The following is a 10,803-nucleotide window of genomic DNA, read 5'->3' on the forward strand; positions in this document are numbered from 1 at the left end:
TTAATTAGTGTTTTATTATTTTCTCCCAAATTATTTTTAGGCTCAGCTTACCACTACCACCCTGCGCTGACTCGGGAGGGGCGCAGATGAACACTCACTGTGCTCCGACGCGTGTGCCGTCAGCCGCCCGCTTCTTTACACTCTGGAGACTCACCGTGCAGCCGCCTCAGACCTACAGCGTCGGAGGACAACGCAGCTTACAGGCAAGCACGCAGGCGCCCGCACAGACTACAGGGGTCGCTGGTGCCTGTTGAGCCGAGGAGACTCTGGCTGACCTAGCCCTCCCCCCCCCCGGACGACGCTCGGCCAATTGAGCGCCGCCCCCTGAGAGCTCCCGTCCACCGTCGGCTGTGGAATAGCCTGGACTCGTACCGGCGACGTCCAGGCTATAGAGCGCATCCTGCACTCTAGCGAGTGCTTTTACTGGATGCGCCACTCGGGAGCCATGTCAGTGTCATTTGTGACTTACAAAATTAAGTTACATTTTATAATTTCTCTGTTATCTGGTTATATATCAACCACACGTGATTACCCAACAAAAAAGCCAGTCACGCATACGCATTATCATACTTGAAATGTAAAATTGTTGTACAATCGAAAACACGATAATGTTGCTTTAGAAAGGTAGGCATATCTGACCTGATGTACTCGGCTGTGAAATTAGAGTTGAAACAAGTAAGATATTTGATATTACATTTGTTAGCCAGTTTCCCGGTGGCGCAAAAAGTTAGTAAGTCGTGTAATTAGACATGCTAGTCAAGCTCAGGATCGAATCCGTGCTCCTGTGAGAAAGTGTGCGTGTAGAGAATTTGTTTTAGATTTTAAAAAATAATAATAATTACATTTTACAAAATGCAAAACTTGTATTTGTTGATATTTTTAAATAAACTAATTGGAAAAAGAGAAAGAAATAATAAATGCTTCCTTCCAGGAGTAATCTAGGCTATATTTCAATGAAGCATTGTATGGATTCTGGTTCAGTCAGATCACGTGATGTGTTGCTTCATGCGGAACACTGTTTGCTTCAGATGGTTCAAAACGGGTTACGTCATTTGTTTGCTTCACATGAAGCAGTGGTCATTTGAATCTCCTGAAGTAGTGAATCACTTAATCATGTGACTGATCCGAGGCATCAATGAGCTCCTGTGAGCGATTTGAAGCCTCATGAGGCAGTGAACCCAATGTATGATTTGACGCCTCAATGAAGCAATGAACCTCGTGAATGATTTGACGCCGCAATGAACCTCGTGAATGATTTGAAGCTCCGCACTAACGTAGTTGAATCAGTTGAAGTTGAATCCAAAACTCATAGGCATTCTAGTATTAGGAATATCATTAATGGGTCATTAGTTCAGTGTCTCATCGGTGTCTCTATGATGGCTAGATTATTACAGATTACACTATGTAACACAATTTTTGTTCCTGGGTAGTAAGTGTTATTTCCTAATTGCTTATGCCTCAAAAGTATAGAAAATGGCTATTATTCTCCACAAACTTTGCTTTTGTGACCAGGACAGTGATATTTTGAAATTTACCTATTTCCAATGAGAAAACGGGCAAATTTGTGTCTTTTCGTTCACATAAAGTCAGAAAAAAAACAACATATGAATCCAAATTAACATGTATTTATACTAAAGTAATACAAAAATGAGTACAAAAGATTTAGAAGTGAGTAGTTTTTCGAGATTTACGATTATACTGTAAATCACTTTCACGAATCAGCCCCCAAATATAGTCTCCCATAATGTCTCCCATAATTGGAAACATAAAATAATAAAAATGTTTATTTTATTAAATTTCAGTAAAACATACTTGAATGCAAAGATTTCTACATAAACATCCATATATATTTTTATTTAAAAAAAAAAAAAAAGCCTATTACATATATGACTTAGTGGACACAAACCGGACCTCTGGATTGAGGTTGATTACTTCATCTCACTAAACTCACCTCTTCAGACAGCACCTGTAAAACTCCTCTGTTTTTCACCTGGGACACTATCACCCTTCCTTAAATGCACTCTTATCTGCCCCCTATTTTACTGCATTTAATCCTGTACTTCAGAATACTGTAATCTGCCAAGTGTTTAATCTGTAGTATTTTGTATTTAATCATATCTTGATGTAACTATCACTGTCACTGTTATCTGCTGTATTATTGAATTGTATTTTGTCACACTTGTACTTGCTTGAACCAAAGTCATTGTATTTATCTTGCTCTTATTGTATTACTTGTACTGTAACACTTGAAATGTATTTGCTTACGATTGTAAGTCGCCCTGGATAAGGACGTCTGCTAAGAAATAAATAAATAATAATAATAATAATAATAATAATAATAATAATAATAATAATAATAATAATAAACTCATAGAGCTGCCACGGATCCCACAGTAATAACACAAACATCGACAAGATATGGTGCTTTAAGGTGTAATGGTGTTTTTTTCAATAGTATAACAATTTGATATTTATAAATTATATTTATTTTGTTGATGTATCACAATGAAATAATATTGAATTCAAGACTTCTTTGACAAAGGTTTGAAAACACATTTTATTAACAATTATTTCTGGAAAACATCTCAAATAATCATTACATTTATTTTTATAATAATTAACAATAATTAAACTGCACCTACAACACTGTCAGGAAGATTTTACTCTGTGAGCGTGCGTGACTGAATACCCCGAGCGTCTGCAGCTTCAGAGGATCCGTAGAACTGCTGGCGTTTGTGTCAAGTGATGTATTGCTTCATGCGAACCAATTGAACCTTTGAATCACAACACTGTTTGCTTTAAATGGTTTGAGACGGGTCGAAGCGGGTGAGGCTTTGTCCCCATCACTAGTGTTTATATTTAAAAGTTTGTGAAAGAACGGTGCTGTTTATCGTGACGCAGTGGGTGAGTATAATCACTGCTAGGTTTAATATGTAACAATGATGATTTCCATTACACGAGAGTAGATGTTAAAACTTCATGCTGATTTGAACTCGGCTCTCGCCAAGATAAGCACCAACTAAGACGTAGCTTTACAGTAAAATAATGTGATCCATATGTGTTTCCATCCATTTACGTTTCCTTCCATATGATGATGTAGATATCCTTCTGTCTGGTGTTAATGGCTGAAGTGTAATGCTGGCTCCAGGGATCAGCTTATTTTGCCTCCCCTGGCGCATCAGCACACACAACGGCTGCGATGCTGGCTCCGGGGATCAACCACAGTGCGGCCTCCCCAGCGCATCAGCATGACAACCGTCTGGACTGAGCTAAGTAGGGTTCATCTCTGGGGTTTTCAAGTGGGCACCTTCCATCCTCAGTGTTTCGTCGACTAGCCCACGACACCTCAAGAGGGCTCGACGGTGATTCTGGCGTCCCAGTATCACCCCCCTCCGTCCCCCACTCCTGGTTTGGAGATAGATGAGCAAGAGAAGAGACCATTGTCTGGTATAACCATTTATTATTGTTTACAACGGACACATGGGGAAAAGGAGACCCTTGGGTGTTATAATCTTTTATTGTTGTTTACGACCAGACACTTGGGAAGAACAAATCTTTGTATCAAACAATATCGGATTGTGCTGAGGTGGTTGTCAAAGCGCAGCAGGGCCACCTTTCACTGTTCCTGGAGGTGGAGTCATTTCCCTGACTTACCTGTGCTTCACTGTTCCAGGAGGGGGAGCCATTTCCCCGACTTACCTGTGCTTCACTGTTACGGGAGGGGGAGCCATTTCCCCCACTTACCTGTGCTTCACTGTTCCAGGAGGGGGAGCCATTTCCCTGATTTACCTGTGCTTCACTGTTCCAGGAGGGGGAGCCATTTCCCTGACTTACCTGTGCTTCACTGTTCCAGGAGGGGGAGCCATTTCTCTGACTTACCTGTGCTTCTCTGTTACGGGAGGGGGAGCCATTTTCCCAACTTACCTTTACCCTACTGTTCCTGGAGGGGGCGACAGTTTCCCAATGTACCCGTGCTACCCAGTCACAGGCTCAAGGGAGGTGATCATTCCCAGCCGGCAGAAGACCACTGAGATGAAGCTGGGAGTCGTATGTTTAAAGCTCTAGAATAAAGTGAGTTAGTTAATGTCCGTTCAGGACTAGGGTCTATTAACTGACAATTGTAAATAAAAATCCACTCACCGTGTATTTCCTGGTCCTGTCTTGACTATATCTGGGAAATTACACCAACTAGTGGCAAAAATCGGAGTGACAGTTTAATATATATAATATATGTGTGTGTGTTTCACAGGTGCTCATTTGTTCTGCCAGAGCTCTGTATAGACTTGTCAAAGGTTTACATACCCCAATGCTGTGGGACTTTCCATGCAGGTGTGTAAGCGTTTGACAGGGGCTGTTTTATCTCATTTTATATTTGTCTTTAAATTTAGTATCAGTGTTTTTTTTTGTTTGTTTTTTTCACTTGATTGTTTTGCCTCTTTTCAGCTTCTTATTTTGTGTAGTACTTGTGTACATCGCATGCACAATACAAACACACAGTACACACACACACACGCAGTACAGACGCACAGTGCACACACAGTACAAACACACAGTCCACAGAGTACACACACAATACAAATGTAAGGGTTATATTTTTGGTATTGTCACTGAAGGTGATGCAGGTAAACAGGATTCCCTTACCCAGTGTCCTCACTGCCTGGCAGGAGGTTTCAGCGGCCTGGGTTTTGTGTCGGTTTTAAAAGTTCCTTGGGTGTGCCGTGCCTGCAGGGGAGTAGAGGTTCCCCACCTTAACTCTTCAGTGGTGTTGAAGAGGGTGTTATAAAATAACTATTTTCACTGACCTGCATCCTTCATAGCAACTATCTTAGCAAAGACAAGTGACATCCAAAAGCGAGTGTGTCTCACTACTCACGTACCCAGGTTTTAGATGTGATCAGTACAGCAATGATTCACTGGGACCCAGCGATGAGGAACCCTTATCCTTGACAGACTTTGGGAGACTGGCGGTCTCTCTCTCTTCCATCTTCTGAGATTTAACCTCTCTCCCTGGCGAGTATCTCCCCTCACACACCAGCGCTACGATTCAAACTACAGCTCCAGAATATCTGTACGCTCTAAACTTGTCTGCGTGCTTCACTTTATTGAAACAAACAAGGGTGCTGTGCTGTGCTGTTTGTTGTTTTTGTGTTGTCTTGATTTGTAAATAAATCTGCATGAGCGCTTAAACTGCAGCCTTCTGGTCTCTGAGAATAACTGCCGACGCTACACAGTCACAGTTATAAACAAAAATAAAATACACAAACCTAATATTGAATATGGAAATGACAACAGAAAGTGGATGATGACAAACCTTTCTGGTTTCATCACTTTGTCCAAGCCGATGGCCTGTAAAACATGAAAGGCTTGCGCGAATGATTAAGGCTCAGGCAGCCATAAAAAAGCTTATATTCACCTCAAGTCTGGATCAAAATGAATGACTTGTTAGCCATTTTACTGTTCTTTTTATCTAAACGCCACAAGCCTACACGGTTTAAAGCTGCGTGGATGTTTTAAGCTGTGTGCAAGTTTGTCAGTATGTGCCTCTAAAAAGGTAAGACATTTAAAACTGAACTCATTTTGACACACTACAAACAAAGTTTTATTGTGCATGCTGCCAGTGCTGCAAACTTGAGGGGAATACATGTGAAGTGTCTCACAATCACACAAGTTGGGGCAGCGTGTTTAAATGAACCTGGAAACAAAATGAATGCGTTTCCAGCCGATGTATCGTCCTCGCCTCTTGCAGTGCTCTACTACATCTACAAGGCACATTTGCTGGACCTGCATCCTAACCTCGGTATTGCCTTGCATCTGCTTTGGACTGTGCCTGTCACAGCAGCTTCAGAAGGGAGAAGCTTTACTTGCCTTAACATGAAATGAATCAAAAACTATTTATTTCTACAAAGTCACAGACGGGACTTGCTTGACGGGACTAGGCAGGTATTGATGGTGCACCAGATTTGCAGAACTCTGATTATTATTCAGCTAGTGTCGTTGTTGCCCCGTTTGAAAGTCACTGTATAGTAGTGAAGTATTACTGGTAAGAATAGGGGCCCAGGAATCAAGTGTTTCTGCTGTAATTTGACATTATAAGGTGGAGTTTTAAAACATATAATTTTTAAAGATATCGTTCACATCAAACGGTACATAGCATTATTTTATATAAGCCCAAACACTGGTCCAGAATATTAGTGGAGTACAGGCTCCATGGGCCCCTATGTCAAATACCAAGCATTGCATTATACATTCAACATTATTGTTTAGATTCAATAATGTGCCACTAGCATAGCAGTAGTTAAATAACAGATCAGGTTGCCTGTATACTGGGAGAGCATTGGCATACACACCTTCAGCTGAGCAGGATGGACTGAGAGTGCTTCTCCAAGAGGCATCGCTTGTGAGCTACTATCCTCCACTAACAACCCCCATTGACTTTTCTCCACAAACACCCACCACCTCCCCAATCCTCCACCTTTATAGCTGATGACTATGCCTTCTAGTGCTCCAAAGTAGAGGACATTTAGAAGGTATTCTCCAGACCATCTTCTCCTTCCCACCTCATTCTCAACTTTCTCACCTCTATCTGACTCGGACCTTTGCTCCTTACTCCTGGATTCCAGGTTAACTACTTGCACCCTGGATCCCCTTCCTACTTGCTTCTTCCAATCCATTGCCCTGCTCTGATTCCTTTTATCTCCTCCCTCATTAACACCTCTCTGGCTCCTTTCCCTTAGCCTTCAAAACCGCTCACGTCACCCCCATTCTTATGAAACCTTCTCTTGCCCCTTCCTCCACCCAGAATATCACCCTGTCTCTCTTTCCATTCCCTTCTAAAACTCTTCAGCGAGCTGTCCACCGCCAGCTGGCATCCTTCCTCAGAGAGCACTCTCTGCTTGACCCTCTTCAGTCAGGGTTCCATCCTACACATTCCACAGAAACCGCCCTCCTCTCTGTGACCCTCTCCTCTTTGCTCGGCCTCCCTCCCTCTCCTCCATCCTAATTCTCCTTGACCTCTCCTCTGCCTTTGACACTGTTGATCAAGCTATTCTTCTCTCCTCTCTTTCTCTCTCTGAACTGGGGATCTCAGGCACTGCTCTTTGACACTGTTGATCAAGCTATTCTTCTCTCTCTCTCAATTCAATTCAATTCAATGGTGCTTTATTGGCATGACTTACAAAAGCAGGTGTTGCCAAAGCAATTATACAATACAGACATGTATATATACAATGCATCATGAATACATATATATAAACAAACTGATTTATAAAGTACAGTAAAAAAAAAACATATCACTACTAACAATAAACATGTATCAGGACAATAAGCATTTACATAATACATACATGCCTACATACACAACAACATACATACTGTATATACATAAGTGTGTGTGTGTCTCTGTGCAGAGCTCTCATTGTGTGTCCCTCAATCTGTGACATGCAGACACATACTGGGCTGCTAGTTGGGCTGTGCTTCTCTCCTCTCCCAGGAGGATTGGGACTTTTTCAGGGTTGGACATGTTTGGGAAGTTTGGGAGGGAATTTGCAAATTTTTTAAAATAAGTTTGTCTATTTTCCGAGTATTTTTTTACATTGAAGAAGGAAGTGCATCTCTGTCTCAACCTCTCCTGTCTCACAGTGACCACAGAGCCTTTCTTCTTTAGGAAGCCAGGTCTGCCGGTGACGGCCTTTTTCAATGGCCAGGCTGTGGTCACTGAGCCTGTACTTGGTCAGGATCTGTCTCTGCTTTGTATCTCTGACAGTAGAGAGATACTCTGCCAGAGTGTAATCTCTTTTTAGGGCCCGTTAAAACAATCCAGTTTATTTTGAGATTTTGTTTCTGTGTTCCACTGTTTCAGATAGCAGTTTTTGGTTCGTTTTATAATTTGGTTGACTCTGATTGGGGGCTGGTAAGCAGTGCTGCCCTGAAGCTGGTTTGTTTTAGTATTATTAGTTGGGTTCAGTGCAGTGAGCTTCAGGGCCAGCTGGCTTAGAGGACTCTTTTCAGGGCTGAGCTCTTGGGTTTGCATGGCCTCATACTGGAGGGAGTCTGATTAACTTTTCTTTAGGTGCATCCAAAACTTTAGTGCTCTTTTCTTTATATTTATGAGTGTTGGGTAACGGCCTAATTCTGCCCTGCATGCATGATTTGGTGTTTTTCTTTGCACCTGTAGGATGTTTTTGTAGAGTTCAGCATGCAGGGTTTCGATTGGGTGTTTGTCCCATTTAGTGTAGTCCTGTTGACTGGGTGGACCCCATATCTCACTACCATACAGCGCAATGGGCTGGATGACACTGTCAATTAATTTTAGCCATATTTTGATAGGAATATTTATTTTATAGAATCTTCTTTTGATGGCATAGAAAGCTCTTCTGGCTTTTTCCTTTAGTGCATTCACTGCTAGGTTAAAGCTCCGACGCACTGATAGTCAGGCCCAGGTACGTGTAGTCTGAGGTGTGTTCTAGTGTAGTGTTGTTTAGGGTGAAGTGGTATCTGTTTCCTTGAGTTCTGGCCTTTTTTTGAAAAATCATTATTTTGGTCTTTTTAAAGTTTACTGCCAGGGCCCAGGTCTGACAGTACTGCTCCAGCAGTGCCAGGCTCCGCTGCAGCCCCTGCTCTGTGGGCGACAGCAGGACCAGGTCATCTGCATAGAGCAGGAACTTGACTTCGGTGTTGTGTAGAGTAAGGCCGGGGTCTGCAGACTGCTCCAACATAGTAGCCAACTCGTTAATATAAATATTGAACAGTGTTGGACTCAGACTGCAGCCCTGCCTCACCCCCCACCCCTGAGTGAAGAAATCAGTTCTTTTGTTGCCAATTTTGACTGCACATTTGTTTTCTGTGTACATTGATTTTATTATATCATAGATTTTACCCCCTACACCACTTTGAAGAATTCTGTAATATAAACCTTCATGCCAAATAGAATCAAATGCTTTTTTAAAGTCAATGAAGCAGGCGAAAATTTTGCCTTTATTTTTTTGGTGTACGTGTTTGTTTATTAGGGTGTGTAGGGTGTAAATATGATCTGTTGTGCAGTGATTTGGTAGGAATCCAATTTGACTCGAAATGGCCGATCTCTGTGTGGAGGGTGTTAAAATACTCTTCGTTGTAATAGGGGGATTCAGAAGGGGGGGGGTGTATGCTGCACACAGGTATATGTCATTTTGACATTGGGCTATTCCCTTGTTAATTTTGAGCCATGTGTGTGTTTGGCCCTGTTTGACTGGGCTGATGTAGCTGGCCAGCTCCTCTCTGTACCACACTATAATCCCCCCTGAGTCCCTGCCGCGCCGGACTGTGCTCAGTTTAATAGAGGGCACTATCGCCTCCCTGTAACCTGAGGGGCAGTGTGTGAGCGCGTCTGCACGGCACCATGTCTCCAACAGAACTATCACATCAACATCTTTTGTATTTTTAAGAAATTCAGGGTCTGTGCTCTTCAGCCCAAAAGCAGAGGAATACAGGCCCTGAATGTTCCAACAGCTAACAGTAAATGAACTCATGTAATCCAACCAATATTATTCTTAATGAAATAAAATGTCTAACAATAACACAACCTTTTATCATTTTAAGTTCCCTTTAAACAGTAAAGTACAAATATAGTAATTCTTTTAGTAGTATTAATAATTATTTATTTATTTATACTTTATTTATTTATTTGTAGTTATTTACATGTAGATTTTTTTTTTTTTTTTTCTTCCCTACCCGAGTGTTGTAGGTCTCAGTTCAGCAGCCTGGAGCAGAGGATGCTGAGGAGCTGTTTGATCTCTCCCAGTTCGGTGGGGGCTGGGGGGGTGGGCTGGGACAGAGTTGCAGCATAGCTGAGTTGCTGCTGGTGGTCGCTGAGCCTGGCGGTAGTGGGACGAGTGGGGGGACGAGTGGGGGGCGGCTGTACGGTGTTGCGGGGGCGGGATGTGTGCGCTGCAGTGCGGGGGAGCTGCATGCTACGCTGGCCTCTGCTGGCACTGCTGCGAGGGGGGCTGGCTGGGCTACGGCCCATGGCTGCATCCTTCAGGGTCTTGGCAAAGACTTTGACCCCCTCCTGGTTGAGGTGCACCTTGTCGTAGAGGTGCCAGGGCCCCACTGTGGGGTGGTGTGCCAGGTGCACGTTAGGCAGCGCAGCGCAGCCTCTGGTGATCTCTGCGTTCACAGCGTTGATGGTGTGTGGGTGGGTGTCGGCTCGGGGCAGCAGCGTGGAGATGACCACTCTGGAGTCGGGGAACTCCTGCATGGCTCTCTCAGCCACCCTCCTCACGGCCTTGGCGGTGTCGTGGCGCAGGGAGCCCAGGTCGTTGGTGCCGGTGTGGATGACGATGCAGCTCGGGCTCCCCAGTGTGTCCCGGTTCAGCAGCTGCAGGGCTCGCTCCGTGTTTGTGCAGCGGATGTTGTTGACACGCCGGCTGGGAAACAGTCTCCTCATGTCCAGGTATTTCCCGTTGCTGTCAATGAGGGAGGGGGAGCAGGGGGGAAGCAGGGGTGGGGATGGGAGCGGGGTGGGAGGGGGACCGGGGGGGAGCGGGGGTGGGGATGGGACCGGTGTGGGAGTGGGGGGGGCAGCGGGGGTGGGAATAGGGGGGGAGCGGGGGTGGGAGTGTAGGGAGGGTGGTAGCACGGGGAGCAGGGGTGGGGGGCTGTGTATCTGTGGAGCTGCTCCCTCAATCCCTGCAGCTCCTTGTTGGTGGTTTTCTCTCTGCGCTGCATCTCCTCCTTGACGCTGGTCAGCTGGGTCCTTAGGTTCGCGTTCTCCTGCTGCAGGTCCTTCATCTCGCTGGTCAGCTCGGTGATGGCCACCCTGTTCTC

Source organism: Acipenser ruthenus, chromosome 32, assembly GCF_902713425.1.
Source record: "Acipenser ruthenus chromosome 32, fAciRut3.2 maternal haplotype, whole genome shotgun sequence".
NCBI lineage: Eukaryota > Metazoa > Chordata > Actinopteri > Acipenseriformes > Acipenseridae > Acipenser > Acipenser ruthenus.